Raw genomic sequence first — 9,577 nt, 5'->3', positions numbered from 1 at the left:
TGATGGTGATAAATGAACATCAGTTTAGCGGACTGGAAGCACTTGACAAGTTAAAGTCACTATGAATCCAAAACTACACCATTCTTGTGTGTTTATTCGAAGTTGTTTATCATTACTGTGTCAAAGCTGCAGTAGGGAGATTTTAGAGAACGTTGTCTAATGCTGCGTTCACACCGGACGCGATTCGTGCGAGTGATTTACAGGTAAAGTCAATGCAGAGACGCAAATAGATGCGATGCACAAGTTGAAAAATCTGAACTTTTGCGGATATTCGCGCCGCGTTGACCAATCAGGAGCCTGCTTGCTGATATCACATGGTGAAGTGACGAATGGGAAACCCCGAGACCAGAGTAGTGAATGTCACACACGAATGAAGCGAATTGATTCAGTATGTTCACATGTTCAACTGCACGTATAGCACGATTTATTTGCATCATTCGCGTCTGGTGTGAATGCAGCATTAGCCTCCACAGCTCCTCCCCCATCACAGCTCCTCCCCCTCCAGCTTGATTTTTTTCACAGATTATCTCTCATATTCTACTGTCAGGACATAATGACAGGGTTAACAAATGTGTAAAAAAAAACATTTTTACAAAAGTTAGCTACTGCAGCTTTAATAATACAAAATAACTTAAACCTGGATGAAGAGGACGGGGCCACCTGTCACTCACATGAGATCCACCAATGGCAAACCAACACCATCCAATCAATTGCCCACAGACACAATCAAGCCCCGCCCACGTTTGTTCTTGTTCCTGAAGAGGTGGGTGTGATGTCACAGCTGTGGGCGGAGTCTGGGGATCAGTCCCCTCCCCCTGACGGGTGTTGACCCAGCTCATGTAATCCCAACAGGAGAGCTGAGCCGCATTGTGTGGGATTGTCCCGTTAAAACGCACACTGCTCCATAAACATCACACTACAGGCCCAGTCTCAGCATCTCACCTTCTGACATCAAAGGTTGGAGCTCTTCTGTTTTGCACATGAATAATCTCTCACGTCCTGTCGCTGTGATCGTGAAAAACTGCTGTAATGATGGATGGACTGCAGTTTGAGTCCCGTGTCACTATATTGGGGTTTTTGTTAACAAACGTTTGCCATTGCAGTAATAAAGTCTCTTATGTGTAATCTTCAATACCAGCATCAGCAAATGTTTAACCTCCTTAGCTCTTAGCAGTGGTCTCTAAATACACACGTTTGGTGTCGTTTTACAGGAAACCCTCTGAAAAGATGCTTTTTGATTTATTAATTGGTTATAAATTCATGTTTGAATAATTGTGTGATGCTGGGATATTACATTTATTTCACTGTATATGGGGAGACTTTAGATCCATCTGAATAAATCTTGCAAACATGATCCAGACAGTTATTTACTCCAGTGCTTGCTGCCATCTAGTGGAAGCAGCCCAAACTGTCTGCAGGGTGCTAGAGCTCACAGGCCTGAGACACACTTAACATATACTGACATGTTTATCACCTTTAGCAGTGCTTTCTGTAACGTCAAAGGGTTTCCCGTAAAATGACACCAAACAGCTGTATTTAGAGACCACTGTGGCCAAATCCAGGCGGAAATGGTCCCAGAGTAATTTAATGAAAAGAAGCTAAAGCCCCACCCACTGCCTCATAGAAGCCTTTAATAATATGCTAAAGCCCGCCCACTGCCTCAGAGAAGTCTTTAATGATATGCTAAAGCCCGCCCACTGCCTCAGAGAAGCCTTTAATGATATGCTAAAGCCCCGCCCACTTCCTCAGAGAAGCCTTTAATTATATGCTAAAGCCCGCCCACTGCCTCAGAGAAGCCTTTAATGATATGCTAAAGCCTGCCCACTGCCCCAGAGAAGCCTTTAATGATATGCGAAAGCCCCGCCCACTGCCTCAGAGAAGCCTTTAATGATATGCTAAAGCCCCACCTACTGCCTCAGAGAAGCCTTTAATGATATGCTAAAGCCCCGCCCTCTGCCTCAGAGAAGCCTTTAATGATATGCTAAAGCCCCACCCACTGCCTCATAGAAGCCTTTAATGATATGCTAAAGCCCTGCCCACTGCCTCAGTGAAGCCTTTAATGATATGCTAAAGCCCTGCCCACTGCCTCAGAGAAGCCTTTAATGATATGCTAAAGCCCCGCCCACTGCCTCAGAGAAGCCTTTAATGATATGCTAAAGCCCTGCCCACTGCCTCAGTGAAGCCTTTAATGATATGCTACAGCCCCGCCCACTGCCTCAGAGAAGCCTTTAATGATATGCTAAAGCCCTGCCCACTGCCTCAGAGAAGCCTTTAATGATATGGGAAAGCCCCGCCCACTGCATCAGAGAAGCCTTTAATGATATGCTAAAGCCCCGCCCACTGCCTCAGAGAAGCCTTTAATGATATGCGAAAGCCCCGCCCACTGCCTCAGAGAAGCCTTTAATGATATGCGAAAGCCCCGCCCACTGCCTCAGAGAAGCCTTTAATGATATGCTAAAGCCCGCCCACTGCATCAGAGAAGCCTTTAATGATATGCTGAAGCCCCGCCCACTGCCTCAGAGAAGCCTTTAATGATATGCTAAAGCCCCACCCACTGCCTCAGAGAAGCCTTTAATGATATGCGAAAGCCCCGCCTACTGCCTCAGAGAAGCCTTTAATGATATGCTAAAGCCCGCCCACTGCCTCAGAGAAGCCTTTAATGATATGCTAAAGCCCCGCCCACTGCCTCAGAGAAGCCTTTAATGATATGCTACAGCCCCGCCCACTGCCTCAGAGAAGCCTTTAATGATATGCGAAAGCCCCGCCCACTGCCTCAGAGAAGCCTTTAATGATATGCTAAAGCCCCACCTACTGCCTCAGAGAAGCCTTTAATGATATGCTAAAGCCCCGCCCACTGCCTCAGTGAAGCCTTTAATGATATGCTAAAGCCCGCCCACTGCCTCAGAGAAGCCTTTAATGATATGCTAAAGCCCGCCCACTGCCTCAGAGAAGCCTTTAATTATATGCTAAAGCCCCGCCCACTGCCTCAGAGAAGCCTTTAATGATATGCTAAAGCCCCGCCCACTGCCTCAGTGAAGCCTTATGGCAAGGCAGGTTTATTTATATAGCACCTTTCATACACAATGGCAATTCAAAGTGCTTTACATAAAAATTAATTAAATAGTGGTAACATGCATAAGAAATAAGAATACTATGTGTAAGAATTAAAATTAAAACAAGGAAAATCAAAACGGTTGTAAAGAGAAATTTAAAAATAAAATGGCGAGAAATAGAACACTATCAGTCTGATTCTAAATTCGGGTACCCCTATCTGAGATGTAAGAGATGGAGCAGGTGAGCAGTGTCTCCTGGACCTTACTTACAAGACGGGCTCCTGTAGGGGTCGTGACCTTTGCCCTGTAGGGGACGTGACCTTTGATATGTAGAGCCTCCCCTTTACTGAGTCCACATCTTTACAACATTAACAAGCAGAAAGAAGTAAAGCTCTCTTTTTCCAATCTCTTCCAGTCAGACAGCCCTAACCAAAAATAATAATCAACAGATGCAGAAGAATAAAAATATACATTTGTAAAGAGAATTTAAAAAATAAAATGATATATAGATAAAATAACTGTAACCAAAGATAAGAACAAATGTAAACCAGGACAGTTATAAAAGAATAAAGCGATGCTGCGTAGATGAGTTGCACTCGGTGGGCCGTACAGTGGCTCAGAGCTCATTCAGTAAATGCTCAGATAAACAGATGTGTTTGAGTCTGGATTTAAACGTGGCTACCATAGGCGGAGTCTGGGGGGCTGGACTGGAAAAAACTGTCGGAGAAGCTGACAAAACACGGTTCGTCACAGGTACATTTAAATAGCATGCAGATGTGGGAGAGCTACAAACAGACAGAAAAAAACAGACAGTACCCGTATAAATCCGTGAATATTATAAAATTGCTGTCTCGGACAGTTCATGGATTCACTGACACTGATTTTGTATATGTGTGTTTAGTTGTGTTGGAGGCGTGGTCACTGATCACTGCAATCATTCACCAGCTGCACCTCATCTCACCTGCAGTCTGTTGCTGCGTCCCAATTCATTCTGGCTCCAGTAGGTCTCCTGCAATATTTGCGGCGACTGTGGTGTAATTCAACAGAAGATTCATCTGAAAAATCCACCTTCTGCCACTTTTCCAGCGTCCATCCTTTTAGCAGGCTGTGGGCCTTGGCAAATGCCACACCGTTTTTCAATTGTCTTTTGTTTAGTGCTGGCTACTGGGCACCGATTCGACCATGGAGGCCATTTCGAGACAGAATCCGACAAACTGTTCTGGTTGACACAGGGACTTCAGGTGACCAGGTCTCGTGGAGCTCTGCTGCAGTGGAAAATGGGCTGGCCTTGGATTTTCAAGCCAACAAACGGTCCTCTTGAGCAGTTGTCTTGTGGGGTCTGCCTGACCTGGGCTTGTCAAAAACGTCTCTAGTCTCTTTAAATCTTTTTTTTATCCTCTGTACTTGACGCTGAGACACATTGAAGGTGTCTGCCACATCAGCAGTGGATCTGGTCTTCAGCCTCTTGATAATCAAAACTTTAGTCTCAGGGTGAATCTTAGGCATGTTTGCAGAGGTCTAGTTGCAGTTGATGTGAAGGTGTAGTGTACTGGGGTTCTTTTTATACACACTTGAGACCTAATTGATCCATTATTAGTCACAGGTGAAGCTCATATGACAAGGTGACAACACTTATGTCTTTGCAAAAATTGACTCAATGGGCTTTACCAAGCTGTGAATATTAGAATACCTTTTATTGTCTGGACGGAATTCACAAGAATTTGGAGTATATCAGATCCGCTAAAAGACTTAAACTCTAGGCAGGTTTGGTGGGCTCTTTTGTCTGGACGTTTTGACTTTTCATTCTTGTACCGCCCGGGTTCTAAGAACATCAAACCCATGCTTTATCTCGCATTTTTGACCGATCTGAACGCCCGTTTACCCCCGAGTGCATTTTTCCTGAGAAACTCATTGTCTCCACACTCACATGGGAGATCAAATCGAAGGTCAGAACGGCCTTAGAAGGGGTAACGCCTCCAACATGATGGGCTTGCAAATATAGGTGTGTTTATGCTGTCAAGAACATTTGAGAACATTTGTGTGTTTATGCTGCTACGTCAGAAAGAAGTTTCTCAGTTATGAGAAGAATAAGAAACTGGCTCCGATCTGCAATGGCTCAGGACATATTCTCGGATCTTTCCCTACTGCACATAGAGAATGATTTGAATCTATCAGAAGAGAAGACAGTGGACATCTACACAACTCAGAAAACGAGGCGGCTTCTTCTGCATTAGGTAGATATTGTAATGTGAAGAATGACAGACGAGGGATGCTCTGTTTATGAACTTTAATCGGAACGAAGAAGATCACGTTTAGATTGAAACACACAGTAAGAAGCGCACATGTCTTACTCTGGCTTTTGTTCCTGCACCTCTGAACTCTCTGTGGCTACTGTTGGAGCACATCTGATCTGTTCAGGAAGCTGGTTCCAACTGTGGCATAATAGCTAAAAGCAGACTCTCCTTGCTTTGAGTGAACTCTTGGTATTTCTAACTGACTTGTGTCACATGCCTGTCCTGTCTTGTGTGCACATGTGTGTTTTGTTGTTGAGGATGTGCTCGTGTCATTTTCAGATCCCTCCCCCTTGTTATCTGATTAGTTATTGGCCCCACCTGTGTTTCCTGATTCCCTTTTGATTTCTTCCCTTTGAAAGCTTCTTGTGTTTGTCAGTCTTGGTCGGATCGTTGTATGTCTTGTCTACGTCTCCCGGTTCCCTGTGTTGGTATGTCTTCAGTTTATATATTTTCTAGTTTATGGTTTTCCCCCTTGTGGGTTTTGTTTTGTGTCTGTTTTATTTTGTCATAATAAATTATAATTCTTGCGCACATGAGTCTTCACCTCAGTTTTCTTTAGTTATAACGTGACAGAATGATCCGACCATGTCAAAGACTCAGCATGCAAGAATGCACGTCACCCACCAGTCTCGTGTCCTTATTACAAGCGCATTCTAAGATTCCAGTCTCTAGCGTCCCTCCGCCAACAAGGGGTGGATTTAAGAAAGTTTGCGGGGGAGTTCCTGAGAGTGGCTGAGGGACTGAAATTGAATGAAGGACCTTTAAAGGACTTTTATGCGCTTGACGAGCCCATGGACTGGGTGCTTAGGAGCGCGTACGAGAACGTCTCCTTTGAGTTAATGGTGGAGGGCCTCGCTTGCCTGCAGGAACAAGAGGCCAGGGAGAGGAGGACTGTTCCTGTGGACTCTGTTCCGGTGGAATTAGTTCAGCTGGACCAGGTCCCGGTAGTCTCTAAACGGAGGAGGAGGAGAAGGAAGGCTCTCTTCGTCCCTGTTCCGGAGGTGCCTGTGCCGGTGGATCGTATGCCGGTGGTCCCAGTACTGGTGGATCGTGTTCCAGTGGTCCCGATGCCAGCGGATCGTTTTCCGGTGGTCCCAGTTCCGGTGGATCGTGTTCCGGTGGTCCCTATGCTGGCGGATGATATTCCGGTGGTCCCAATGCCGGCGGATCGTGTTCTGGTGGTCCCAATGCCGGCGAATCGTAGACACCAGTCTAGACACAAGCTTTATTTTTTTAGTCACTTTATTCACAGAAATATAAAGTTTAATGTGAAGGTCAACACTTCATACAAAAGCTCAGAATGATCAAAACTCATTCCACTACTAGCAGAAGATGAGATATGAAATCATAACCCAGCAGAAGACGATATGAAATCATAACTCAGCAAAAGACGAGATATGGAATCATAACCCAGCAGAAGACGAGATATGAAATCATAACCCAGCAAAAGACGAGATATGGAATCATAACCCAGCAGAAGAGGAGATATGAAATCATAACCCAGCAAAAGACGAGATATGAAATCATAACCCAGCAGAAGACGATATGAAATCATAACTCAGCAAAAGACGAGATATGGAATCATAACCCAGCAGAAGACGAGATATGGAATCATAACCCAGCAGAAGACGAGAGATGAAATCATAACCCAGCAGAAGACGATATGAAATCATAATTCAGCAAAAGACGAGATATGGAATCATAACTCACCAGAAGACGATATGAAATCATAACTCAGCAGAAGACGAGATATGAAATCATAACCCAGCAAAAGACGAGATATGGAATCATAACCCAGCAGAAGAGGAGATATGAAATCATAACCCAGCAAAAGACGAGATATGAAATCATAACCCAGCAGAAGACGATATGAAATCATAACTCAGCAAAAGACGAGATATGGAATCATAACCCAGCAGAAGACGAGATATGGAATCATAACCCAGCAGAAGACGAGATATGGAATCATAACCCAGCAGAAGACGATATGAAATCATAATTCAGCAAAAGACGAGATATGGAATCATAACTCACCAGAAGACGATATGAAATCATAACTCAGCAGAAGACGAGATATGAATCATAACCCAGCAGAAGACGAGATATGAAATCATAACCCAGCAGAAGAGGATATGAAATCATAACTCAGCAAAAGACGAGATATGAAATCATAACTCAGCAAAAGACGAGATATGAAATCATAACCCAGCAGAAGACGAGAGATGAAATCATAACCCAGCAGAAGACGATATGAAATCATAACCCAGCAGAAGACGAGATATGAAATCATAACTCAGCAAAAGACGAGATATGAATCATAACCCAGCAGAAGACGAGATATGAAATCATAACCCAGCAAAAGAGGATATGAAATCATAACTCAGCAGAAGACGAGATATGAATCATAACCCAGCAGAAGAGGATATGAAATCATAACCCAGCAGAAGACGAGATATGAAATCATAACTCAGCAAAAGACGAGATATGAATCATAACCCAGCAGAAGACGAGATATGGAATCATAACTCAGCAGAAGACGAGATATGAATCATAACCCAGCAGAAGACGAGATATGAATCATAACCCAGCAGAAGACGATATGAAATCATAACCCAGCAGAAGACGAGATATGAAATCATAACTCAGCAAAAGACGAGATATGAAATCATAACTCAGCAGAAGACGAGATATGAAATCATAACTCAGCAAAAGACGATATGAAATCATAACCCAGCAGAAGACGAGATATGAATCATAACCCAGCAGAAGACGATATGAAATCATAACCCAGCAGAAGACGAGATATGAAATCATAACTCAGCAAAAGACGAGATATGGAATCATAACTCAGCAAAAGACGAGATATGAATCATAACCCAGCAGAAGACGAGATATGAATCATAACCCAGCAGAAGACGAGATATGAATCATAACCCAGCAGAAGACGAGATATGAAATCATAACCCAGCAGAAGACGAGATATGAAATCATAACCCAGCAGAAGACGAGATATGAAATCATAACCCAGCAGAAGACGAGATATGAATCATAACCCAGCAGAAGACGAGATATGAAATCATAACTCAGCAAAAGACAGTGACTCAAGAACACACTACAGCACAGCCATCACTGAGGATGAGGAGGATGAGGATTGGCACGAGTATCAGCCTGTGTGTGTGTGGAAGGAAATACACACACACACTCAGATAATGACATCAGTAGTGCACGGTCCGCCCGTGGTCAGCGGGTGTGTTGATTCCAGTGATCTGTATACTGTGCTCTCTCTCTCACACTCTCTCACACACACACACACAGACAGAAGTGTGTTATTTTGCATCAGTGTGACAGGATGTCCATCATAAATTCTCCTCAGATGCAGAGTTTAAAGGACACTCAGCGGTCCTCTGTGATTGGGGTTCAGTTCTTCAGCCCTAAAGCTTCAGCAGACAGAGACAGATGGAGCTGTGGATGAGAAGCACAGTGACCTCCAGTGACCCCCCCATCCACTCATCCATCCATCCATCCATCCATCCATCCATCCATCCATCCATCCATCCATCCACCCAACCATCCATCCACTCATCCATCCACCCAACCATCCATCCACTCATCCATCCATCCACCCAACCATCCACCCAACCATCCATCCACTCATCCATCCATCCACTCATCCATCCACCCAACCATCTATCACTCATCCATCACTTATCCATCCATCTGTCCATCGATCACTCATCCATCCATCCATCCATCCATCCATCCACCCATTCATCTCCCATCCATCCATCTATCATCCACCCATCCATCTGCCCATCCATCCATCCTCCAAATTGTGGAGGATTTTAAACACTGAGAGATAAAACAATGACTACATAGTTTAATGAAGTCCCTGTGATGTTTTGCAGTTATTTACATGACATGTTAAGAGTATTCTTTGGTTTGGCTTTCATTTATGATGTTAAAATCTGCCAATGAATCAGTTATTGGCCAGTTTTTCCATTATTATCAGTTATCGCATGGACAGAATGCACTATGACCTCTACAGCTGCAGTGATATGTGTAGTTTATGCCAAATGTTCTCAAACCTATATTTAGCAAATGCTTGCATGTGGAGCATGACTGCGGCGTGGAAAGTATATGACTGATCCTGGTCCAGCTGAAGGACATGCCACTGTGCTTCTGTCATCCACAACAGAGGATGAGGCATCCAGACAGCACACACACACACAC

General features: G+C 44.1%; 1 protein-coding gene across 1 annotated transcript in view; it reads left to right on the top strand.

Moving 5' to 3' along the window:
• The window catches only part of dnajc30b (DnaJ (Hsp40) homolog, subfamily C, member 30b), a 1,996-nt gene extending 864 nt beyond the window's left edge, over nt 1-1,132 (top strand). The window contains exon 1 of the mRNA XM_067451514.1: nt 1-1,132. This exon is cut by the window's left edge and continues 864 nt beyond it. The gene's annotated coding sequence lies outside the window, so the exon portion shown is untranslated.
• The last annotated feature ends 8,445 nt before the right edge of the window (nt 1,133-9,577 follow it).

Source organism: Pseudorasbora parva, chromosome 8, assembly GCF_024679245.1.
Source record: "Pseudorasbora parva isolate DD20220531a chromosome 8, ASM2467924v1, whole genome shotgun sequence".
Lineage (NCBI taxonomy): Eukaryota > Metazoa > Chordata > Actinopteri > Cypriniformes > Gobionidae > Pseudorasbora > Pseudorasbora parva.
The sequence above is the reverse complement of the archived record's forward strand: the minus strand, read 5'-3'. Positions and strand labels throughout refer to the sequence as shown.